This window comes from Hyperolius riggenbachi, chromosome 7, assembly GCF_040937935.1.
Source record: "Hyperolius riggenbachi isolate aHypRig1 chromosome 7, aHypRig1.pri, whole genome shotgun sequence".
NCBI lineage: Eukaryota > Metazoa > Chordata > Amphibia > Anura > Hyperoliidae > Hyperolius > Hyperolius riggenbachi.
The window spans coordinates 9054534-9081095 of record NC_090652.1 but is presented as its reverse complement, the minus strand read 5'-3'; positions in this window follow the sequence as shown (position 1 = coordinate 9081095).

The window sequence follows — 26562 nt, the reverse complement described above, 5'->3', positions numbered from 1 at the left end:
ATATAGTAGAATGCAGTAAAGAGGCCCTGTAGTGACATATAGTAGAATGCAGTAAAGAGGCTCTGTAGTGACATATAGCGGAATGCAGTAAAGAGGCCCTGTAGTGACATATAGTAGAATGCAGTAAAGAGGCCCTGTAGTGACATATAGTAGAATGCAGTAAAGAGGCCCTGTAGTGACACATAGCAGAATGCAGTAAAGAGGACCTGTAGTGACATATAGTAGAATGCAGTAAAGAGGTCCTGTAGTGACATATAGTAGAATGCAGTAAAGAGGCCCTGTAGTGACATATAGTAGAATGCAGTAAAGAGGCCCTGTAGTGACACATAGCAGAATGCAGTAAAGAGGACCTGTAGTGACCTATAGCAGAATGCAGTAAAGAGGCCCTGTAGTGACCTATAGCAGAATGCAGTAGACAGGCCCTGTAGTTACATATAGCAGAATGGAGTAAAGAGGCCCTGTAATGACATATAGCAGAATGCAGTAAAGAGGCCCTGTAGTTACATATAGCAGAATGCAGTAATGAGGCCCTGTAGTGACATATAGCAGAATGGAGTAAAGAGGCCCTGTAATGACATATAGCAGAATGCAGTAAAGAGGCCCTGTAGTTACATATAGCAGAATGCAGTAATGAGGCCATGTAATGACATATAGCAGAATGCAGTAAAGAGGCCCTGTAGTGACATATAGTAGAATGCAGTAAAGAGGCCCTGCAGTGACATATAGCAGAATGCAGTAAAGAGGCCCTGTAGTGACATACAGCAGAATGCAGTGAAGAGGCCCTGTAGTGACATATAGCAGAATGCAGTAAGGAGGCCCTGTAGTGGCATATAGTAGAATGCAGTAAGGAGGCCCTGTAGTGACGTATAGCAGAATGCAGTAATGAGGCCATGTAGTGACATATAGCAGAATGCAGTAAAGAGGCCCTGTAGTGACATATAGTAGAATGCAGTAAAGAGGCCCTGCAGTGACATATAGCAGAATGCAGTAAAGAGGCACTGTAGTGACATACAGCAGAATGCAGTAAAGAGGCCCTGTAGTGACATATAGCAGAATGCAGTGAAGAGGCACTCTGTAGTGACATATAGCAGAATGCAGTAAAGAGGCCCTGTAGTGACATATAGCAGAATGCAGTAAAGAGGCTCTGTAGTGACATATAGCAGAATGCAGTAAAGAGGCCCTGTAGTGACATATAGTAGAATGCAGTAAAGAGGCCCTGTAGTGGCATGTAGTAGAATGCAGTAAAGAGGCCCTGTAGTGACATATAGCAGAATGCAGAATGCAGTAAAGAAGCAGAATGCAGTAAAGAAGCCCTGTAGTGACATATGGTGACATATAGTAGAATGCAGTAAAGAGGCCCTGTAGTGACATATAGCAGAATGCAGTGAAGAGGCACTCTGTAGTGACATATAGCAGAATGCAGTAAAGAGGCCCTGTAGTGACATATAGCAGAATGCAGTAAAGAGGCTCTGTAGTGACATATAGCAGAATGCAGTAAAGAGGCCCTGTAGTGACATATAGTAGAATGCAGTAAAGAGGCCCTGTAGTGACATATAGCAGAATGCAGTAAAGAGGCCCTGTAGTGACATATAGCAGAATGCAGAATGCAGTAAAGAAGCAGAATGCAGTAAAGAAGCCCTGTAGTGACATATGGTGACATATAGTAGAATGCAGTAAAGAGGCCCTGTAGTGACATATAGCAGAATGCAGTAAAGAAGCCCTGTAGTGACATATAGCAGAATGCAGTAAAGAGGCCCTCTGGTGACATATAGTAGAATGCAGTAAAGAGGCCCTGTAGTGACATATAGTAGAATGCAGTAAAGAGGCCCTGTAGTGACATATAGCAGAATGCAGTAAAGAGGCCCTGTAGTGACATATAGCAGAATGCAGTAAAGAGGCCCTGTAGTGACACATAATCCCATTGTGAATCGTGATAGCAAATGCGCTTGGTGTAAATAGTGAAAATTACGATCGCATCACATCGCTTTTGCGATGCTGAACATGATTTTTGGTTCCGTATACATCAAGAGAAAACTTCACATACTGTACACTGTATGTATTTATTATTATTTAGGGTTTTTTATAGTGCTGACATCTTCTGCAGCACTGTATAGAGTATGCAGGTAAAACTTGAAAAATTAGAATATGGTGCAAAAGTTAATTTATTTCAGTAATTTAACTTAAAGGAAGAAATTAATATATGAAATAGACTCATTACATGCAAAGATATTTCAGGCCTTTATTTGTTATAATTTTGATGATTATGGCTTACAGCTTATGGGAACCCCAAAATCAAAATCTCAGCCCATTAGACTATTGTGAAAATGTTCAATATTATAGACTCATTGGGCTTGATTCACTAAGACAAATAGCATGCCATATCAAAGTTAACACGCCTTATCAGAGTAGCACAGCGAGCGCTACAAACCCGCAGGGGCTCAGGGCAGGATGAGTGGAGCTCTCGTCATTGCCAATTAACAGGCATAAGTTTGTAGCGCTCGCTATGATACTCTGATAAGGCGTGTTATCTCTGATAAGGTGTGCTAACTTGGATAAGGCATGCTATTTGTCTTAGTGAATCAGGCCCAAAGTGTCGGACTCTAATCAGCTAATTCATCCAAAGCACCTGCAAAGGGTTCCTGAGCCTTTAGATGGTCTCAAAGCGCCTGAGCAGACCAAAAAGCGCTAGCGTAATTGCAAACGCTCATCGCTTTTTGAAGTGATTTTCCTAGGCGATTCTAGGCATGTGCAGAGCGATCTTCTAATCATGCCTAGCGATTTGTGGAGTGTTTTGGTGTAGTGTTTGTTATTTTTTGTTACAGTAGAGCTGTTACTGAACAGCTTCTGTAACAAAACCGCTCTGAAAACCGCTCTGATCTAGCGCTTTTCAGAGCGATTTTCCACTTTCCTATACTTAACATTGAGGCTGAATCGCCTCAGGAATCAGCAGAAATGCTGCAGGACCCGAGTTTGGGAAAAAATCACATCGCTCTGGTGTGATTCATCCCATTCAAAAACATTAGCCAAGCGCTTTTCAAAGTGATGGCGTTTTTAAAAGCGTTCAGAAGTGCTCTTGGTGTGCAGCAGCCCGAAGTCTGGGTCAGAATTACTGACTGACATAAATTAACTTTTGCATGATATTCAAATGTTTCGAGTTTCACCTGTACATTCTTATCAGAGGGGCTAACAATCTAATCTCTATCATAGTCATATTTCCCATATTTCCATCAAGGGCAGGGCCGGGTGCTTCAATAGAGGCAAAGGGGTCAATCACCCCAGGGCCCCAAAGCCTGTAGGGCCCCCAAGGTTACATAGTTATTTGGGTTGAAAAAAGACATACGTCCATCGAGTTCAACCAGAGAACAAAGTACAACACCAGCCTGCACTCTCACATATCCCTGCTGATCCAGAGGAAGGCACAACACCAGCCTGCTCCCTCACATATCCCTGCTGATCCAGAGGAAGGCACAACACCAGCCTGCACCCTCACATATCCCTGCTGATCCAGAGGAAGGCACAACACCAGCCTGCTCCCTCACATATCCCTGCTGATCCAGAGGAAGGTACAACACCAGCCTGTACCCTCACATATCCCTGCTGATCCAGAGGAAGGCACAACACCAGCCTGTTCCCTCACATATCCCTGCTGATCCAGAGGAAGGTACAACACCAGCCTGCACCCTCACATATCCCTGCTGATCCAGAGGAAGGTGCAACACCAGCCTGCACCCTCACATATCCCTGCTGATCCAGAGGAAGGCACAACACCAGCCTGCTCCCTCACATATCCCTGCTGATCCAGAGGAAGGTACAACACCAGCCTGCACCCTCACATATCCCTGCTGATCCAGAGGAAGGCACAACACCAGCCTGCTCCCTCACATATCCCTGCTGATCCAGAGGAAGGCACAACACCAGCCTGCACCCTCACATATCCCTGCTGATCCAGAGGAAGGCACAACACCAGCCTGCTCCCTCACATATCCCTGCTGATCCAGAGGAAGGTACAACACCAGCCTGCTCCCTCACATATCCCTGCTGATCCAGAGGAAGGCACAACACCAGCCTGCTCCCTCACATATCCCTGCTGATCCTTCCAGAGGGAGGCACAACACCAGCCTGCACCCTCTCATATCACTGCTGATCCAGAGGAAGGTACAACACCAGCCTGCTCCCTCACATATCCCTGCTGATCCAGAGGAAGGTACAACACCAGCCTGCACTCTCACATATCACTGCTGATCCAGAGGAAGGTACAACACCAGCCTGCTCCCTCACATATCCATGCTGATCCAGAGGAAGGTACAACACCAGCCTGCTCCCTCACGTATCCCTGCTGATCCAGAGGAAGGTACAACACCAGCCTGCACCCTCACATATCCCTGCTGATCCAGAGGAAGGCACAACACCAGCCTGCTCCCTCACATATCCCTGCTGATCCAGAGGATGACACAACACCAGCCTGCACCCTCACATATCCCTGCTGATCCAGAGGAAGGCACAACACCAGCCTGCTCCCTCACATATCCCTGCTGATCCAGAGGAAGGCACAACACCAGCCTGCACCCTCACATATCCCTGCTGATCCAGAGGAAGGCACAACACCAGCCTGCTCCCTCACATATCCCTGCTGATCCAGAGGAAGGTACAACACCAGCCTGCTCCCTCACATATCCCTGCTGATCCAGAGGAAGGCACAACACCAGCCTGCTCCCTCACATATCCCTGCTGATCCAGAGGAAGGCACAACACCAGCCAGCTCCCTCACATATCCCTGTTGATCCAGAGGAAGGCGAAAAACCCTTACAAGGCATGGTCCAATTAGCCCCAAAAGGGAAAAAAATTCCTTCCCGACTCCAGATGGCAATCAGATAAAATCCCTGGATCAACATCATTAGGCATTACCTAGTAATTGTAGCCATGGATGTCTTTCAACGCAAGGAAAGCATCTAAGCCCCCTTTAAATGCAGATATAGAATTTGCCATAACTACTTCCTGTGGCAATGCATTCCACATCTTAATTACTCTTACTGTAAAGAACCCTTTCCTAAATAAATGTCTAAAACGTTTTTCCTCCATGCGCAGCTCATGTCCTCTACTCTAGTCCTTTGAGAAGGCCTAGGGACAAAAAGCTCATCCGCCAAGCTTTTACATTGCCCTCTGATGTATTTATACAAGTTAATTAGATCCCCTCTAAGGCATCTCCCCCCAATTTAACTGTGCTCTCCTGGGACCTTACAGTGGAGGCACTGACAGAGGGGCACCCCCCACTGGGACAGGTGAGATGCTACACTCCAGAGAAGCACAGTTAAGTCGGGGTGAGCTTGGGGGGGGAGGCAGGTGGCAATAGCCAGCTTAGGAGCCCTGGGGTGAAATTTGGCTGCAACAAAGGGCCCCTAATGACACTTTTTGGTCAGGGGGAGGTCTGTCAGGGTCCCCATTGTTACTAAAACGGCCCTGGTCAAGGGCCAATTTAGGGTTAAGCCAGTTAACTTATCTATATGCTTTCTGGGTGTGTGAGGAAACTGGAGTGCCTGGAGGAAACCCACACCGACACAGGGAGAACATAAAAACTACCTGCAGATAGCGCCCTGCTTTGAGGTTAGTGTTTTTGTTTTTCTGTGATGTTAGGTGTTTGGATGATTGATGTAGTGTACACAGTTCCATACCACCTGCTGTAGGAATGTTATCTGGCAGGTGGAGCCATAGAGGAAATGACATGTTAGTACACACAATGCTGTAATATTTACATAGTTGTAGGACCTATATACAGATAGCTGCACTGCTTATCTTCTATGGCCAAGGAAAGAATGTTATTTATTGCATGGGAAAATCCAGCGTCTAACAGAAGAATTTCAGGAAGTGTTAAGTTATGCAGCTAGCTGTATCAGTGAGGCAACGTTCGCACTTATCCCGGAGAATATCGGCTACGTTTTTGCACATTTTTTTCACTCACGTGCCTCACCCCTTCTCTGGAATGCCCTTCCACTGCACATCCACCACTCTCCCAACATTGAAATCTTTAAATTCTCCCTCAAGACCCACCTTTTCCGACAAGCATACGCTCTATCTTAGGCAATGCACCCTTCAACCTCGTGTCTAGTTTTACTCCTTACTAAATAACCTATAACGCACTGCTTGTATATATACTGTATACTTCCCCACCTCTTGTTTTCACCCGATTCCTTTAGATTGTAAGCTCACAAGGGCAGGGCTCTCTAACCCTTTTGTGTCTTGGAATGTTATTCATTTGATAGCTTGCTCTCTGTTAGGGCCCGTTTCCACTGCGGCGATTTCGCCGGAGAATCTGCAGAGTTTCCCTGCACATGATTCGAACGGGGAAACTCTGCCATAGGGGATGACGGGGCCGCGGCCGAATCGCTTGCGGGAGCGATTCGCCCGGAACACCCCGCAGAATTCGCCGCGGAGGCTGCGAATCCCATAGCCGTGCATGGCACGGCTCATGGGATTCGCCTGCGATCCCGCCCACCCGCTCAGTGCGGCATGCGTCTGCGAGATGCACGCCGCACTAGTGGAAACGAGCCCTTATACATTTTAGTTATCATGTTACATCTGTCATTGTAATCACCAGTTCTGTCTATTGTATCAGTGTTCATATTTGATGTATATCATTGTCTGTATCATTATGTACCCCTAGTTTGTTTTCCTACTTTGTACAACGCCACGGAATATGTTGTTGCTTTATTAATCAATAATAATAATAATAATAATAATAATAATAATAATAATAAAAAACTTTTTCTATTCTGTGTTTTGTGACTTTTTTTTTCGTGTTGTGATTGTATTTCTTTGGCCCTTATCACCCTCAACAGAAATTGTGTGCGATTTAACTGATACAGCCCCGCTGTATCGTGTATCTATGCCCCTGTGCACATCTCTTCAGCAGCAGCGGCATAAATACACGCATTCCGCTGTTTAGAATGGCCCATACGCACGCTGACGTCTCAACCCACTCGCGGCACTGATCGGTGAATGGGAACGTGTGTTCCCAAAGCAGATCAGTGTCTGAAAACTGAGAAATAATGAATTGTTTCCCCTTTAAAGAAAATCTGTAACTAAAAAAAACTTCCCCTGGGGGGGTACTCAACTACTCACCTCGGGTGGGGGAAGCCTCCGGATCCTATCGAGGCTTCCCCCGTCCTCCTGTGTACCATGGCGGCGGCGATAAAGCTCCCCGAACGGCGGGGATGTAAATATTTACCTTCCCGGGTCCAGTGCAGACGCAGTATCAGCTCTCCGCTCGGAGATAAGGGGAAATAGCCGATCCCAGTCGGGCCGCTCTTCTGCGCAGGCGCAAGTCTCCAGCACCTGCACAGTAGAGCGGACCCGACAGAGATTGGTTATTTCCGCCTATTTCCGAGCAGAGAGCGGCAACAGCGCCCCCGCTGGAGCCAGAAGAGGGAAATATTGCACAGCCTGACAAATTGTCAGCTGGGCGTTCCGGGGGCTGCAGCGAGACCGTCATGGGACACAGGAGGACGGGGGAAGCCTCGATAGGGTCCAGAGGCTTCCCCCTACCGAGGTGAGTAACCCCCAGGACAACTCTTTAAAATGCATATAAAATAAAATAATTCTTAGCAAAAAGTACCGCCCAAAGAAATCCTAATTTGTGGCGAAAAAAAAAACAATATATAGATCATTTTGGTGTGTTAAGTGGCAATAACATTTATAACATTTTTGGCGAATGAATGGTATGAGCGTGATATGTGAAAATTGCTGTGGTTTTTAAGGGGAAATAACCTGTGGTGGGGAAGTGGTTGATGTAGTCACATTTGTCGTGCCGTATATTTGGATATTTTTGGATGCAAATTCTCTGCAGAAAAATTTGGCTGGCATGTGTGGGGTGTTTTGGGTGGTGGTGGGGGGCAACTTACATGTGATTCGTGTAGCAATGTCAGTCAATGAAAATGCAGAAAATGTACATTTGGTGTATCTAAATTCGTATTTGAATTTGAAATACAGTGGTGTGAAAAACTATTTGCCCCCTTCTTGATTTCTTATTCTTTTGCATGTTTGTCACACTTCAATGTTTCTGCTCATCAAAAACCGTTAACTATTAGTCAAAGATAACATAATTGAACACAAAATGCAGTTTTAAATGATGTTTTTTATTATTTAGTGAGAAAAAAACCTCAAAACCTACATGGCCTTGTGTGAAAAAGAAATTGCCCCCTGAACCTAATAACTGGTTGGGCCACCCTTAGCAGCAATAACTGCAATCAAGCATTTGCGATAACTTGCAACTAGTCTTTTACAGCGCTCTGGAGGAATTTTGGCCCACTAATCTTTGCAGAATTGTTGTAATTCAGCTTTATTTGAAGGTTTTCTAGCATGAACCGCCTTTTTAAGGTCATGCCACAACATCTCAATAGGATTCAGGTCAGGACTTTGACTAGGCCACTCCAAAGTCTTCATTTTGTTTTTCTTCAGCCATTCAGAGGTGGATTTGCTGGTGTGTTTTGGGTCATTGTCCTGCTGTAGCACCCAAGATCGCTTCAGCTTGAGTTGACGAACAGATGACCGGACATTCTCCTTCAGGATTTTTTGGCAGACAGTAGGATTAATGGTTCCATCTATCACAGCATGCCTTCCAGGTCCTGAAGCAGCAAAACAACCCCAGACCATCACACTACCACCACCATATTTTACTGTTGGTATGATGTTCTTCTGCTGAAATGCTGTGTTACTTCTACGCCAGATGTAACGGGACACGCACCTTCCAAAAAGTTCAACTTTTGTCTCGTCGATCCACAAGGTATTTTCCCAAAAGTCTTGGCAATCATTGAGATGTTTTTTTAGCAAAATTGAGACGAGCCTTAATGTTCTTTTTTCTTAAAGGGGAACTGAAGAGAGAGGTATATGGAGGCTGTCATGTTTATTTCCTTTTAGACAAAACCAGTTGCCTGGCAGCCCTGCTGATCCTCTGCCTCTAATACTATTAGCCATAGCCCCTGAACAAGCATGCAGCAGATCAGGTGTTTCAGTGGTTCAGACTTATAAGTCTGATCTGACATGACTAGCTGCATGCTTGCTTCTGGTTTTAATCAGATACTACTGCAGAGAAATAGACCAGCAGGCCTGCCAGGCAACTGGTATTGATTAAAAGGAAATAAACATGACAGCCTCCATATACCTCTCTCTTCAGTTCCCCTTTAAAAGTGGTTTGCGCCTTAGATATCTTCCATGCAGGCCGTTTTTGCCCAGTCTCTTTCTTATGGTGGAGTCGTGAACACTGACCTTAATTGAGGCAAGTGAGGCCTGCAGTTCTTTAGATGTTGTCCTGGGGTCTTTTGTGGCCTCTCGGATGAGTTTTCTCTGCGCTCTTGGGGTCATTTTGGTCGGCCGGCCGGCCAGCCACTCCTGGGAAGGTTCATCACTGTTCCATGTGTTTGCCATTTGTGGATACTGGCTCTCACTGTGGTTCGCTGGAGTCCCAAACCTTTAGAAATGGCTTTATAACCTTTACCAGACTGATAGATTTCAATTACAGTACTTTTGTTCTCATTTGTTCCTGAATTTCTTTGGATCTTGGCATGATGTCTAGCTTTTGAGGTGCTTTTGGTCTACTTCTCTGTGTCAGATAGCTTCTATTTAAGTGATTTCTTGATTGAAACAGGTGTGGCAGTAATCAGGCCTGGGGGTGACTACAGAAATTGAACTCAGGTGTAATAAACCACCTTTAAGTTATTTTTTAACAAGGGGGGGGGGGGGGGGCAATCACTTTTTCACACAGGGCCATGTAGATTTGGAGTTTTTTTTTCTCACTAAATAATAAAGACCATCATTTAAAACTGCACTTTGTGTTCAATTATGTTATCTTTGACTAATAGTTAACGGTTTTTGATGAGCAGAAACATTTAAGTGTGACAAACATGCAAAAGAATAAGAAATCAGGAAGGGGGCAAATAGTTTTTCACACCACTGTAAATGACATATCATAGTCTCATGTGATTGATTTTGTTCCCTAAGGAAATGCAATTGCCACAAATAGCACCACCTCTATATCCTATTTGCCAGTTACACTGTATTGTAAAGTTGGAATTCTGTTTCCCCCATGATTCCTACAGGTGTTTTTCTAAAGCGTTTCTCTATGAATCCTGTTTATAATTGCTTTAATGTAAACCTTGTTCATTGAATGATATGTTTGTTCAACCTTTTCCTTTCACAAAACTCAATAAAAATGTATTAAAAAAAAAAAATCACAATGCGAAAAGTTGCATACAGAACATGCACAAAAAATACTAAAATTGGCACCGAAAAATCGCAAAATGCAGAATCGGAGAAGCGATAAAAAGCATAAGGATACCGCAGATGAGTGTGTGGCAGGGTTCACTCTTTCTCTCTTGTTATTTCGTGCGATTCCAGTGTTCTGCGATTGCGTTTTTCCACCGATTTCCGCATTTGCTCATGATTTTCCATATTCTGGTGTAATACACTGTAATTGGGAACACGTGTAGTGTAAAAAAAAAAGTATAAAGCTGTAATTTTAAACTATAGGGGGAAAAAAAACGCAATCCGGGCCTGGTTACGATGTTGCCTATTTTTTTTGCATGTTGCAAAACGCATGCAATCTCAGCAGGTGTGACCCCTGTAGCAAGACTGAAAATTTAAGTACTCAACTTCAAATTCGCATGCAAATTTTTCGCATAGCGATTAACATTTTTCTGCATTTTCATCAGCTTTCATTACACACGTACGTCAAGAAATGTTACACATAGTACGCGAAAGAATGCAGCATTGTCGGTCGTTTCAAATATTAGGCGTGGTTGGCCGTTTCAAAAACGCAAAACTATCAGATCCAAAAATTTCCACAAAAACTCCCTTATTTGAATGTGATGCCTATGAAATGCTTCCGATGTGCGGCAAATGGTGGTGCTCGGATACACCCAATCACGTATTCGAGTGATCATGAATTCGACTCCGCCCACTTACGAATTGACTCGTGTACACGATCACGAGTAGAAACGGATATCCGAACTCGAGTGTGGTTTTGAGTTCAATAACCGTATGTAATCACGAATCACAAGTGGTATTCGGGGTTAAAAACTCGCCAACTTTAACGGTTAATAGCAAAGCGCCCTTACTCGCTAGAAACACCAAATTTGCCAGATGTGTTAAGAAGAACAGTGGGAACAAGAGGAAACATTTTTCAAAAAGACGTTATAGTTTTTGAGAAAATCGATTTTACAGTTTCAAAAAAAAAATTATACATTTAAATGCGGTAAATACATTAAAGTGTAACTGTCGGGCATAAAATAAAAAATCAATTCTTTATTTTTATCTGGTAAACAAGTAATAAGGATGCTAATCAGGCAATCCAAACGTTAAACTCTCTATTACTTTTCTTGTTTATAAATGATCATTCCCCAGTTTACCTGACTCTTATTTGGTACGTTGCCGCACAAAGGAAGTTGCAGGGCATGCTGGGTTGTCTTTTTTTGCTTCTGTACATTAGTTAAGTCTGAGGGGAAATAAAGAAGCAAAAAAAGACAACCCAGCATGCCCTGCAACTTCCTTTGTGCGGCATCGTACCAAATAAGAGTCAGGTAAACTGGGGAATGATCATTTTATAAACAAGAAAAGTAATAGAGATTCTAACTTTTGGATTGCCTGATTAGCATCCTTATTACTTGTTTACCAGATAAAAATAAATAATTGACTTTTGATTTTATGCCCGACAGTTACACTTTAACTGTCATTTACTGCATTTAAAGAGACACTGAAGCGAAAAAAATATATGTGAATTGGTTGTGTACTATGAATAATTACTAGAAGATTACCAGCAAAGAAAATATTCTCATTTTTTTATTTTCAGGTATATAGTGTTTTTTCTAACATTGCATAATTCTATAATATGTGCAGATTACACAACACTCAGCATTCAAAATGATTCTTTCAGAGCAGTCTGTGAACTAATGACCTCTCCTCTGTCAGAGAAAAAGTAAACAGTTCACTTACAGTTGAGATAATAAAAGTCAGATAACAGCCCTCTCCACGACTAAAGCAGCCCATACACTCAGCCGATTTTCTGGCCGACCGATCGATCCCGATCGATCGATCGATTGCAAATCGGTTGGCCAATCGACCGATCGACGGCCGATTTCGATCGATTTCGATGGATTTCCATCGAACTTGCAGGGTGGAAAATTTAGGTCGATCTGATGAGATTGCTTATCAGTTTGCATTGGCCTTAATGGAAATCTGATGGCAAAAAAATGCCATCAGATCGAATTTCAATAGATTTCAAACTGAAATCTATTGGAATTCTATCCTGGTAAAAAATGTTCTAAAAACGCATCAGATAGATCATCAGATGCATTTCTTATCTATCTGCTGCCAATCTGACAAGTGTATGGGCACCTTTAGTCGGAGAGCTTAATGGCTTGTTTGCATAGAGATAACAACTGGAGTTTCTTAACTCTTCCTGTACTGGAAACATTAGACTGATGTATCTGATCTTAATGTTTTATTTCTTAGCTGTACTACACATACAAATCATAATATCATAATTTTTTTTTCTTTTCGCTTCAGTGTCTCTTTAAATGTATGCTTTTCTCCTTGGAAACTTTAAAATCGATTTTCTCAAAAACTGTAAGGTCTTTTTGAAAAAAAAAATAATAATTTTTTCCTCTTGTTCCCACTGCTCTACATAAAGCGGACCCAAACCAAACATTTTTTTAATTCAAAATATTTAGTTGCACCACTCTGACACATACAAAGATAAATGAACACTCCTTCAAGCCTATGAGCATTTCAGTGCATGCTTTTCACCCTTCTCTTTCCATAACTAGGGTTATACAGGTGGCAGCCATTACTTCTGAGCTTAGTAGGAGGATTTAGATCATGGGTGTGTTTGTCATCAGCTACCCTCCCTCACAGGGGTGTGGTGTATGTGAGATCTCACACAAGCTGAAATCGCCTCCCCTGTGACATCATCAGTAGCAGCCTGTGTTTTGTTTTTTTATCTCCTCCACCAGTCTGCCGGATTCTGTCCCAGCAATATGAAAGGAAGGGAGAGGTTCCTCCAATAAATGTAAAATATTTTATATTTGTCATCATGCAGCTGAAAAAAGGCTGCTATTTATTATAAGTTACAAAATACATTTTATTTCTGAAAGCTTGTATTTTTAATTTGGGTCCACTTTAACATATCTAGCAAATTTGGTGTTTATATCATGTAAGGGGGCTTTGATATTAACCGCTAAATACGGCGGGTTTTTTATCACGCACGACGACTAGTGATCAGGAGTCAGGTAGCGAGTGCAATCTTGAGTGCATTCGTGATCGGCATTTGGGATCGAGAGACAATCACGATTGCCGATTATGATCTCGTGATCGGCAAAAATGACTCGTGATCACAACCTCGTGATGAGCATCCTTAGCGGCGAATGGGAAATCGTAACGCCACACGACACATGTGAATTCTGCTAAGTGTGAAAGGGGTCTAATTGCAATCTGCACTAATAGGAAACATTTCTTAATATTTATAAGAGTGAGAGAATTGGACATTTTTCACGCCTGCTGCATTAAAAGCCAACTTTTTCAACTTTTAAAAAAGAACAGCGGAATGTTAGAGACTTTGGAATGGGAAGGGGGGCAGAGGAGTCACTAGGGCTGGTGTCACCCGGTGTGGAAACTCATGGTGTCACCCCTTACACTTACAGCCTGCAGTCAGAGTGGGAGGAGAAGCGAGAGGAGAGCGAGGTGAAGAGGTCTTCATTGGGGAAAAGCAGCTTGTTGTGCTGTCAGACTCTTCACACAGCACAACAAGCTGCTTTTCCCCAATGATGCTCTCCTGCCTCCCCCCTCCTCACTCACTGTCAGACTCAGGGGCGTAGCAATAGGCCCTGCAGCGCCTGCGCCCGCGGGGGGGCCCGCCCCCCCCCCCTGGGGCCCGCTCGGGGCCATTTTTGGGGGCTGGAGGGGTGGCAGCATGAGGGGAAAGCCTTGCCCACAGTCGACGGGGAAAGGGGAAGTTCCCCCCTCTCCCTCACCTCGGGGCTCTCCCCTCTGCGCTCCCCTCCAGCTAGTTAGTGTGTGGGCAAAGGCCAGTGGGCAGCGAGCGGCGGGCAGATACATACCTTCTTCCTTGCGTTCCATCGCCGCCTTCTCGCTCTAGCGGCTGACGTCACTTCCGCTTCCGGAAGTGACGTCAGCCGCTAGAGCGAGAAGTCTCCGATGGAACGCAAGGAAGAAGGTATGTATCTGCCCGCCGCTCGCTGCCCACTGGCCTTTGCCCACACACTAACTAGCTGGAGGGGAGCGCAGAGGGGAGAGCCCCGAGGTGAGGGAGAGGGGGGAACTTCCCCTTTCCCCGCCGACTGTGGGCAAGGCTTTCCCCTCATGCTGCCACCCCTCCAGCCCCCAAAAATGGCCCCGAGCGGGCCCCAGGGGGGGAGGGGGCCCGCTCTGAAAATCTGCAGGGGGGCCCGGTGGGGCCTAGTTACGCCCCTGGTCAGACTCCTCACAAAGCACAACAAACTGTTTTTCTGTTCTGTTTGCACAACAAACTGCTTGTTGTGCTGTGTGAAGAGTCTGACAGTGAGTGAGGAGGGGGGAGGCAGGAGAGCAGCATTGGGAAAAAGCAGCTTGTTGTGCTGTGTGAGGAGTCTGACAGTGAGTGAGGAGGGGGGAGGCAGGAGAGCAGCATTGGGGAAAAGCAGCTTGTTGTGGTGTGTGAGGAGTGTGACAGTGAGTGAGGAGGGGGGAGTCAGGAGAGCATCATTGGGGAAAAGCAGCTTGTTGTGCTGTGTGAGGAGTCTGACAGTGAGTGAGGAGGGGGGAGGCAGGAGAGCATCATTGGGGAAAAGCAGCTTGTCCTGTGTGAGGAGTCTGACAGTGAGTGAGGAGGGGGAAGGCAGAAGAGCAACATGGGGGAAAAGCAGCTTGTTGTGCTGTGTGACGAGTCTGACAGTGAGTGAGGAGGGGGGAGGCAGGAGAGCAAGTGTGAAAGGGGTCTAATTGCAATCTGCACTAATAGGAAACATTTCTTAATATTTATAAGAGTGAGAGAATTGGACATTTTTCACGCCTGCTGCATTAAAAGCCAACTTTTTCAACTTTTAAAAAAGAACAGCGGAATGTTAGAGACTTTGGAATGGGAAGGGGGGCAGAGGAGTCACTAGGGCTGGTGTCACCCGGTGTGGAAACTCATGGTGTCACCCCTTACACTTACAGCCTGCAGTCAGGTAGGAGGAGAAGCGAGAGGAGAGCGAGGTGAAGAGGTCTTCATTGGGGAAAAGCAGCTTGTTGTGCTGTGTGAGGAGTCTGACAGTGAGTGAGGAGGGGGGAGGCAGGAGAGCATCATTGGGGAAAAGCAGCTTGTTGTGCTGTGAGAGGAGTCTGACGGTGAGTGAGGAGGGGGGAGGCAGGAGAGCAGCATTGGGGAAAAGCAGCTTGTTGTGCTGTGTGAGGAGTCTGACAGTGAGTGAGGAGGGGGGAGTCAGGAAAGCATCATTTGGGAAAAGCAGCTTGTTGTGCTGTGTGAGGAGTCTGACAGTGAGTGAGGAGAGGGGGAGGCAGGAGAGCATCATTGGGGAAAAGCAGCTTGTCCTGTGTGAGGAGTCTGACAGTGAGTGAGGAGGGGGAAGGCAGAAGAGCAACATGGGGGAAAAGCAGCTTGTTGTGCTGTGTGACGAGTCTGACAGTGAGTGAGGAGGGGGGAGGCAGGAGAGCATCATTGGGGAAAAGCAGCTTGTTGTGTTGTGTGAGGAGTCTGACAGTGAGTGAGGGGGGAGAGGCAGGAGAGCATCATTGGGGAAAAGCAGCTTGTTGTGCTGTGTGAGGAGTCTGACAGTGAGTGAGGAGGGGGGAGGCAGGAGAGCAGCATTGGGGAAAAGCAGCTTGTTGTGGTGTGTGAGGAGTGTGACAGTGAGTGAGGAGGGGGGAGTCAGGAGAGCATCATTGGGGAAAAGCAGCTTGTTGTGCTGTGTGAGGAGTCTGACAGTGAGTGAGGAGGGGGAGACAGGAGAGCATCATTGGGGAAAAGCAGCTTGCTGTGATGTGTGAGGAGTCAGACAGTGAGTAAGGAGGGGGGAGGCAGGAGAGCAGCATTGGGGAAAATCAGCTTGTTGTGCTGTGTAAGGAGTCTGACAGTGAGTGAGGAGGGGGAGGCAGGAGAGCAGCATTGGGGAAAAGCAGCTTGTTGTGGTGTGTGAGGAGTCTTGCAGTGAGTGAGGAGGGGGAGGCAGGAGAGCATCATTGGGGAAAAGCAGCTCGTTGTGATGTGTGAGGAGTCTGACAGTGAGTGAGGAGGGGGAAGGCAGGAGAGCATCATTGGGGAAAAGCAGCTTGTTGTGCTGTGTGAGGAGTCTGACAGTGAGTGAGGAGGGGGGAGGCAGGAGAGCAGCATTGGGGAAAAGCAGCTTGTTGTGCTGTGTGAGGAGTCTGACAGTGAGTGAGGAGGGGGGAGGCAGGAGAGTAGCAGTGCTTTAATTGACTTGCACAGCAGAAGGGAGGAGGTGGTACTGCAGAGGAGGAATGGAGGACAGCCGACTGGTTGAGTGTGAGCAGTATGTTCATCACAGACTCGCAGCCAGCCAGCCAGCCAGTGTGTTATTGTGTTGAGCTGCAGCATGTCATGTCTCATGTTATTGCAAATTGTCAGGTGATGTACGATTATTCCAAATTGGGGGAAGGGCATCCTCACAAGTTTGCCTCAGGCAGCAAAAAGTCCAGAACTGGCCCTGATTACGTTCTACTATATGTCGTTACAGTGCCTCTTTAATTAGAAAGTAGTCATTTATATCAAAGAATCATTTCTGGATATATTCTTATAGAAAACTTCGGCACCTTATGGGAGGTTCATGAGATGGAGTTGTTCTTTTTTACGTAAATTGTAAATGGATGTTTATTGATAAAGCAAACTGTTCTTTCTCTTTTCTTAATTAGTTTTATTGAGGCTTATTCACCGCTTGGAGAGAGGCATGTGGTGAGCGAAGAATGGGAAAAAACACTTTCTAAATGTTAATTAGCCGGACGCAGCGAAAAGACCACATTGATTCCTTTAAAAATAGGGACCGCATATGTTTAAAGAGGAGGACCTGTGGGGCCGAAGAAAGTTATCGACGCACGAAATGACTTAACTATTTATTTATCAAAATGGTTTATTAATCACTTAGTTGTTAAAGCGAGTGTATGAGAGGATCGTATTCAGGCCATGCGAGGAAACCGTGTCCTCAGTGTACGTCCACCACAACTTTTACATTTCCGAATCGCCAACAGATTTCAAGGTGAATTACATTGAAGTCAACGGCGCCAACTTCAGTGGTTAATTGCAAAGCCCCATGTATGCTATTACCATCAAATTTGCTAGGTGTGTTAAAGAGAACCCGAGGTGGGGATCTTAGAATGAAATCTATACACAGAGGCTGGGTCTGGCTATAGTGCCCAGCCTCTGTTGCTATTTGAATCCCCCCTAAGTCCCCCCTGCGCTCCGCTCTCCCTCGTAAATTACAGCCGCGCTGTCGGGCAATGTTTACCTAGCTAATGTCACTCCCGCCGCTCCCCCCGCCTCCTGCAGAGCGCCGGTCCCCGCCCGTGTCCCTTCCCTCCAATCAGCAGCGATTTTTGCGCATTTTGCGGATCTGCTAGTGGGTTTTGGTGTGCACCAGGCCTTTCTGTGTACTGCTCACAGTACACAGAAATCAAGTGGGGGTCATCTAGTGGGCATTGGGCAAATAGTAAAATTACACCACATACCTCAAATTAAATAAAAATAAATAAAATACCTCATCAATTAACATCTTATCCCTGCCCCCTCCCCATAGTTACCAAAATAAAACACTTGTATTTAAAAAAAAATGACATTTAGAAAAAAATAATTACCTTACATAATACATTTTTCCACTGTTTTTCTTATTTTTACCGTTGAAATTTATTTAGAATAAAATAATTCTTAAAGTGGACCCAAATTAAAAATACAAGATTTCAGTAATAAAATCTATTTTCTAAATTATAATGATAAATAGCAGCCTTTTTTCAGCTACATGATGACAAATATAAAATATTTTACATTTATTGGAGTAACCCCATCCCTTCCTTCCCTTCGACAGAATCCGGCAGACTGGTGGACGAGATGAAAAACAAAAACAAAACACAGGCTGCTACTGATGATGTCACAGGGGGAGGTGATCTCAGCTTGTGTGAGATTTCACATAGATGACGCCCCTGTGCAGGGGCGTAGCAATATGGGGTGCAGAGGTAGCGACCGCATTGGGGCCCTTGGGCGAGAGGGGCCCCGAGGGGGCCCTCACTCAACTACAGTATTAGCTCTCTATTGGTCCTGTGCTCATAATAATCACTTCTATAGATACTTTGAATAGTAGTGATCATTAACAAGCTGTTCCCCATCTCCTTCTTGCACCTCTGACACTGTAGTTGCCATTGGCAGGGATTGCTATGTATAGAGTGCTTGGGGGTAATCAGTAACAAGCTGCTCCCCATCCCCTTCTTGCACCCCTGACACTGTAGTTGCCATTGGCAGGGATTGCTATGTATAGAGTGCTTGGGGGTAATCAGTAACAAGCTGCTCCCCATCCCCTTCTTGCACCTCTGACACTGTAGTTGCCATTGGCAGGGATTGCTATGTATAGAGTGCTTGGGGGTAATCAGTAACAAGCTGCTCCCCATCCCCTTCTTGCACCCCTGACACTGTAGTTGCCATTGGCAGGGATTGCTATGTATAGAGTGCTTGGGGGTAATCAGTAACAAGCTGCTCCCCATCCCCTTCTTGCACCTCTGACACTGTAGTTGCCATTGGCAGGGATTGCTATGTATAGAGTGCTTGGGGGTAATCAGTAACAAGCTGCTCCCCATCCCCTTCTTGCACCCCTGACACTGTAGTTGCCATTGGCAGGGATTGCTATGTATAGAGTGCTTGGGGGTAATCAGTAACAAGCTGTTCCCCATCTCCTTCTTGCACCTCTGACACTGTAGTTGCCATTGGCAGGGATTGCTATGTATAGAGTGCTTGGGGGTAATCAGTAACAAGCTGCTCCCCATCCCCTTCTTGCACCCCTGACACTGTAGTTGCCATTGGCAGGGATTGCTATGTATAGAGTGCTTGGGGGTAATCAGTAACAAGCTGCTCCCCATCCCCTTCTTGCACCTCTGACACTGTAGCTGCCATTGGCAGGGATTGCTATGTATAGAGTGCTTGGGGGTAATCAGTAACAAGCTGCTCCCCATCCCCTTCTTGCACCTCTGACACTGTAGTTGCCATTGGCAGGGATTGCTATGTATAGAGTGCTTGGAGGGTAATCAGTAACAACCTGCTCCCCATCCCCTTCTTGCACCTCTGACACTGTAGTTGCCATTGGCAGGTTTTGGTGTGCCGTATCAATTGTCATGAATAGAGTGCTTGGGGGGCCCCAATATAAAACTTGCATCGGGGCCCACAGCTCCTTAGCTACGCCACTGTCCCTGTGATCTAAAAACTCCTACTAAGCTCAGAAGTAATGGTTGCCACCTTAATGCCTCATACTCACGCGACAGGCCAGCGACAGCTCGTCGCCAGGTCCCTCCGCATACACACGGTGGAGGGATCTGGCAACTGATGTGGCGGAAGGTGTCGCTGTTGCTCCTCCCCCCGCCGGAAGCCCAAGGTATTTACTGCTTGTTGCTGTCGCTAGTCTGCATACCTACGTGGACTAGCGACAGTTGCGGCGGAGTTGTGGCAGCGACTGTCGCCAGGCGATTGACCACGTCAATCGCCTGGCGACATCAGCGACGAGCGACGGTTCGGAGTGCGCGCACGTGCAACATCGCATACTCACGGGCGACCTGTCGCCGCAACACGCGCGCGCCGCGTGGTGCGGTGACAATTGTAGCCCGTGAGTATGGGCCATTAGAACCCTAGTTATGAAAAGAGAAGGGTGAAAAGCATACACTGAAATGCTCATAGGCTTAAAGGAGTGTTTATTTATCTTTGCATGTGTCAGAGTGGTGCAACTAAATATTTTGAATTAAAAAAATGTTTGGTTTGGGTCCGCTTTAACAAAAAGTACCACCCGAAGAAAGCCTTATTGGTGGTGAAAAAAAATAATATAAAAATAATTTTGGTGTGATAACTAGTGATAAAGTTATTGGCAAATGAATGGCAGGAGCACTGAAAGGTGAAAATTGCTCTGCTCCAGATCACCACCCGTAGTGGTCAAGTGGTTAAAATACACGGAGTTCAGAGTGCTATATGGGATTTATTAAGAATACGGACAGTATTCTCCCAAGCCTCTTTAACCCCCTGTCACTTGATGAAGCCGGAATTCAGAGCTTGGGCCGGGGCGGGCTACCCACACTGAGCTATACCAGTCCGCATGGTCCATGATGGGTGGGGGGCTCTGGAAGAGAGGGGCGAAAATCCTCCCCCGTCTCTTCCAGATCCATCATCCATATCATGGAGAAGGGGCTTATCCTCACCTCCAGTGCCCAGGAGGAGGTCCTGGGAGGGGGGTTCATGGAGTGGCTGCTTCCATCGACAGGTGTGGAGAAGGTCTCCAGATCCATGAAAATCATCAGTGATCTCTACATTCAACAAGGACAGAGTGCATACACACATACAATTTTAATTGGCCAATTATTGGCCAATTTGACCACTTCTATTATTTTGAATACTATGAACAGATTGTGTAGGTAAGATCTCATACAACATTAACCACTTGAGGACCGCCCCCAGCCGATGGGCGGCGGCAAAGACCGGGCCCAAACGACCGCAATACGCCCATCGGCGGGGGCGGCTGCGGGAGTGGCTGTGCGGCGATCGCGTCATTCGTGACGCGATCAGCCGCCGGGGACTGGCTCCGCCCACCGTTCGTTGTAACCCGCCGGCCGTTCGGAAGCGCCGGCGGGTTACTAGCACCCGGATCGCCGCATGTAACAAGTATAATAGGCTTTGTAATGTATACAAAGCCTATTATACTGGCTGCCTCCTGCCCTGGTGGTCCCAGTGTCCGAGGGACCACCAGGGCAGGCTGCAGCCACCCTAGTCTGCACCCAAGCACACTGATTTCCCCCTCCCCTGCCCCCTGATCGCCCACAGCACCCCTCAGACCCCCCCCTGCCCACCCCCCAGACCACTGTTTGCACCCAGTCACCCCCCTAATCACCCATCAATCACTCCCTGTCACTATCTGTCAACGCTATTTTATTTTTAAGTCCCTAATCTGCCCCCTACTCCCTCCTGATCACCCCCACCCCTCAGATTCTCCCCAGACCCCCCCCCCCAGACCCCCCCCCCGTGTACTGTATGCATCTATCCCCCCTGATCACCTGTCAATCACCTGTCAATCACCTGTCAATCACCCGTCAATCACCCCCTGTCACTGCCACCCATCAATCAGCCCCTAACCTGCCCCTTGCGGGCAATCTGATCACCCACCCACACCAATAGATCGCCCGCAGATCCGACATCAGATCACCTCCCAAATCCATTGTTTACATCTCTTATCTCCTCTAAACACCCACTAATTACCCATCAATCACCCCCTATCACCACCTGTCACTGTTACCCATCAGATTAGACCCTAATCTGCCCCTTGCGGGCACCCAATCACCCGCCCACACGCTCAGATTGCCCTCAGACCCCCCCTTATCAATTCGCCCGTGCAATATTTACATCTGTTATTCCCTGTAATAACCCACTGATCACCTGTCAATCACCCATCAATCACCCCCTGTCACTGCCACCCATCAATCACCCCCTGTCACTGCCACCCATCAAACAGCCCCTAACCTGCCCCTTGCGGGAAATCTGATCACCCACCCACACCAATAGATCGCCCGCAGATCCGACATCAGATCACCTCCCAAATCCATTGTTTACATCTCTTATCTCCTCTAAACACCCACTAATTACCCATCAATCACCCCCTATCACCACCTGTCACTGTTACCCATCAGATTAGACCCTAATCTGCCCCTTGCGGGCACCCAATCACCCGCCCACACGCTCAGATTGCCCTCAGACCCCCCCTTATCAATTCGCCCGTGCAATATTTACATCTGTTATTCCCTGTAATAACCCACTGATCACCTGTCAATCACCCATCAATCACCCCCTGTCACTGCCACCCATCAATCACCCCCTGTCACTGCCACCCATAAAACAGCCCCTAACCTGCCCCTTGCGGGCAATCTGATCACCCACCCACACCAATAGATCGCCCGCAGATCTTCTCTCCTCTAAACACCCACTAATTACCCATCAATCACCCCCTATCACCACCTGTCACTGTTACCCATCAGATTAGACCCTAATCTGCCCCTTGCGGGCACCCAATCACCCGCCCACACCTCAGAACGCCCTCAGACCCCAGCCCTGATCACCTCGCCAGTGCATTGCTTGCATCTATTTCCCCCCTCTAATCACACCTTGAGACACCCATCAATCACCTCCTGTCACCCCCTAGCACACCTACCCATCAGATCAGGCCCTAATTTGCCCCGTGTGGGCTCCTGATCACTCGGCCAAACCCTCAGATCCCCCTCAGACCCCCTTCCGATCACGTCCCCAGTGCATTGATTGCATCTATTTTCCCCTCTAACCGCCCCCTGAGACACCCATCAATCACCTCCTGTCACCCCCCTAGCACTCCTATCCATCAGATCAGGCCCAATACATCCTGTCATCTAAGAGGCCACCCTGCTTATGACCGCTTCCACAAAATTCGCCCCCTCATAGACCACCTGTCATCAAAATTTGCAGATGCTTATACCCCTGAACAGTCATTTTGAGAAATTTGGTTTCCAGACTACTCACAGTTTTGGGCCTGTAAAATGCCAGGGCAGTATAGGAACCCCACAAGTGACCCCATTTTAGAAAGAAGACACCCCAAGGTATTCTGTTAGGTGTATGATGAGTTCATAGAATATTTTATTTTTTGTCAAAAGTTAGAGGAAATTGGATTTTTATTGTTTTTTTCACAAAGTGTCATTTTTCACTAACTTGTGACAAAAAATAAAATCTTCTATGAACTCACCATACCCCTAACTGAATACCTTGGGGTGTCTTCTTTCTAAAATGGGGTCACTTGTGGGGTTCCTATACTGCCCTGGCATTTTAGGGGCCCTAAACCGTGAGGAGTAGTCTAGAATCCAAATGCCTCAAAATGACCTGTGAATAGGACGTTAGGCCCCTTAGCGCACCTAGGTTGCAAAAAAGTGTCACACATGTGGTATCGCCGTACTCAGAAGAAGTAGTATAATGTGTTTTGCGGTGTATTTTTATACATACCCATGCTGGGTGGGAGAAATCTCTCTGTAAATGGACAATTGTGTGTAAAAAAAATCAAATAATTGTCATTTACAGAGATATTTCTCCCACCCAGCATCTGTATGTGTAAAAATACACCCCAAAACACATTATACTACTTCTCCTGAGTACGGCGGTACCACATGTGTGGCACTTTTTTGCACCCTAAGTGCGCTAAGGGGCCCAAAGTCCAATGAGTACCTTTAGGATTTCACAGGTCATTTTGCGACATTTGGTTTCAAGACTACTCCTCACGGTTTAGGGCCCCTAAAATGCCAGGGCAGTATAGGAACCCCACAAATGACCCCATTTTAGAAAGAAGACACCCCAAGGTATTCCGTTAGGAGTATGGTGAGTTCATAGAAGATTTTATTTTTTGTCACAAGTTAGCGGAAAATGACACTTTGTGAAAAAAAACAATTAACATCAATTTCCGCTAACTTGTGACAAAAAAAAAAAATCTTCTATGAACTCACCATACTCCTAATGGAATACCTTGGGGTGTCTTCTTTCTAAAATGGGGTAATTTGTGGGGTTCCTATACTGTCCTGGCATTTTAGGGGCCCTAAACCGTGACGAGTAGTCTTGAAACGAAATTTCTCAAAATGACCTGTGAAATCCTAAAGGTACTCATTGGACTTTGGGCCCCTTAGCGCAGTTAGGGTGCAAAAAAGTGCCACACATGTGGTATCGCCGTACTCAGGAGAAGTAGTATAATGTGTTTTGGGGTGTATTTTTCCACATACCCATGCTGAGTGGGAGAAATATCTCTATAAATAGACAATTGTGTGTAAAAAAAATAAAAAAATTGTCATTTACGGAGATATTTCTCCCACCCAGCATGGGTATGTGTAAAAATACACCCCAAAACACATTATACTACTTTTCCTGAGTACGGCAATACCACATGTGTGGCACTTTTTTGCAGCCTAACTGCGCTAAGGGGCCCAAAGTCCAATGAGCATCTTTAGGCTTTACAGGGGTGCTTACAATTAGGCACCCCCCAAAATGCCAGGACAGTGAACACACCCCACAAATGACCCCATTTTGGAAAGTAGACACTTCAAGGTATTTAGAGAGGAGCATAGTGAGTCCGTGGCAGATTTCATTTTTTTTTTGTCGCAAGTTAGAAGAAATGGAAACTTTTTTTTTTTGTTGTTGTTGTCACAAAGTGTCATTTTCCGCTAACTTGTGACAAAAAATAAAATCTTCTATGAACTCACCATGCCTCTCACTGAATACTTTGGGATGTCTTCTTTCCAAAATGGGGTCATTTGGGGGGTATTTGTACTATCCTGGAATTTTAGCCCCTCATGAAACCTGACAGGTGCGCAGAAAAGTCAGAGATGCTTGAAAATGGGAAAATTCACTTTTGGCACCATAGTTTGTAAACGCTATAACTTTTACCCAATCCAATAAATATACACTGAATGTTTTTTTTTTTATCAAAGACATGTAGCAGAATAACTTTCGCGCTCAAATGTATAGGAAATTTTACTTTATTTGAAAAATGTCAGCACAGAAAGTTAAAAAAGTCATTTTTTTGACAAAATTCATGTCTTTTTTGATGAATATAATAAAAAGTAAAACTCGCAGCAGCAATCAAATAGCATCAAAAGAAAGCTGTATTAGTGACAAGAAAAGGAGGTAAAATTCATTTAGGTGGTAGGTTGTATGACCGAGCATTAAACCGTGAAAGCTGCAGTGGTCTGAATGGAGAAAAAGGCTCTGGTCCTTAAGGGGCGAAAAGACTGTGGTCCTGAAGTGGTTAAAGTTGTAAAATTGGCCAATCATTAGTCAATCAAATTTGGACATATGGCTCAGGCTTCAATGACGATTAAAGCCACATACCTTCAACTTTGATTGACCAATCACTGACCAATTTTACTACCTCAATGTAGTATGAGAGCTTACCTACAGAAGTTATTCATAGTATTCAAAATCTGTTGACCCTTATACTACATGGACGTGTGAAATTGGTCAGTGATTGGCCAATCATAATTGACAGTGGGTACCTAGCTTAAAGAGGAAATAATGTAATAAAAAAATGTATACATATTTATACAATAATTATGTATAAACGGATTAGTCAGTGTTTGCTCATTGTAAAAATCTTTCCTCTCCCTGATTTACATTCTGACATTTATCACATGGTCATGGAGACATTTTTACTGCTGGAAGGTGATGTCAGTGGAAGGAGATGCTGCTTGCTTTTTTGGCAGGTTGGAAACAGCTGTTATTTCCCACAATGCAACAAGGCTCTCACAGTGTGATGTCAGTACTTCAGTGCTGTGAGGAGCTGAGGCTTCCCACGCTGTCCTCCGTCCCTCGGGGGTCTCGCTGCAGCCCTCCGAACAGCGACGATGTAAATATTTACCTTCCCGGCTCCTGCACAGGCGCTGTGGTGGCTCTCGGCTACGAAATAGGTGGAAATACCCGATTGCCGTCTGCTCTGTTCTACTGCACATGCGCAAGTCTCCGACGCAGTACAGTACAGCGGACCCGACTGCGATTGGCTATTTCCGTCTACTTCGGAAGCCGAAAGCCACCACAGCGCCTGTGCAGGAGCCGGGAAGGTAAATATTGAACAGGCTGTCGGATCTGTCGGGCCGCTGTACGGAGGGCTGCAGCGAGACCCCCGTGGGACCGAGGACGGCGTGGGAAGCCTCATTAGGATCCTGAGGCTTCCTCCTCCCGAGGTGACTACCCCCCAGGGGAACTTTTTGATGTTACAGTGTGTCTTTAAGACCTCTGCCATTAAGAGTGTATGAATGGCAGCAGTTTCAATATTCCCTCTAAATATAAATAGGTGAATTTTGATTGGCTGTTGTAGGCTCCACCTGCTTTTCTGAATATTAATCCCAGGCAGTCACCCAGTGACCAACTGTTTCAAGTTTGAGAACTATGCCATTAACAGTGTAAGAATGGCTGCAGTTTATATTTTCCCATATAAAAAGTTAGTTGTTTTTGGCACCGCCCACTGTTTGTAACCTTGACATACAGTCACTCAATGCCCAAGTTTATGAGCTTTGGGGTCCTTGAGATCAATCATTTTTCCATTGAAATTAAACAAATCTGATTGGCTGTTTGTGGCCAGCCCCCTTTACAGAATGTAAACCCCAGTCTCCCAGTGATTGACTGCACCAAATTTGAGGCATCTGCCATTAAGAGTGTAAGAATGGCAGCAATGTAAATATTCCCCTTAAAAATCAATAGGTGAATTTTGATTGGCTGTTGTAGGCTCCACCTACTTTCCTGAATATTAACTACTTTTGCCTCCTGGACATAGAAGCTAC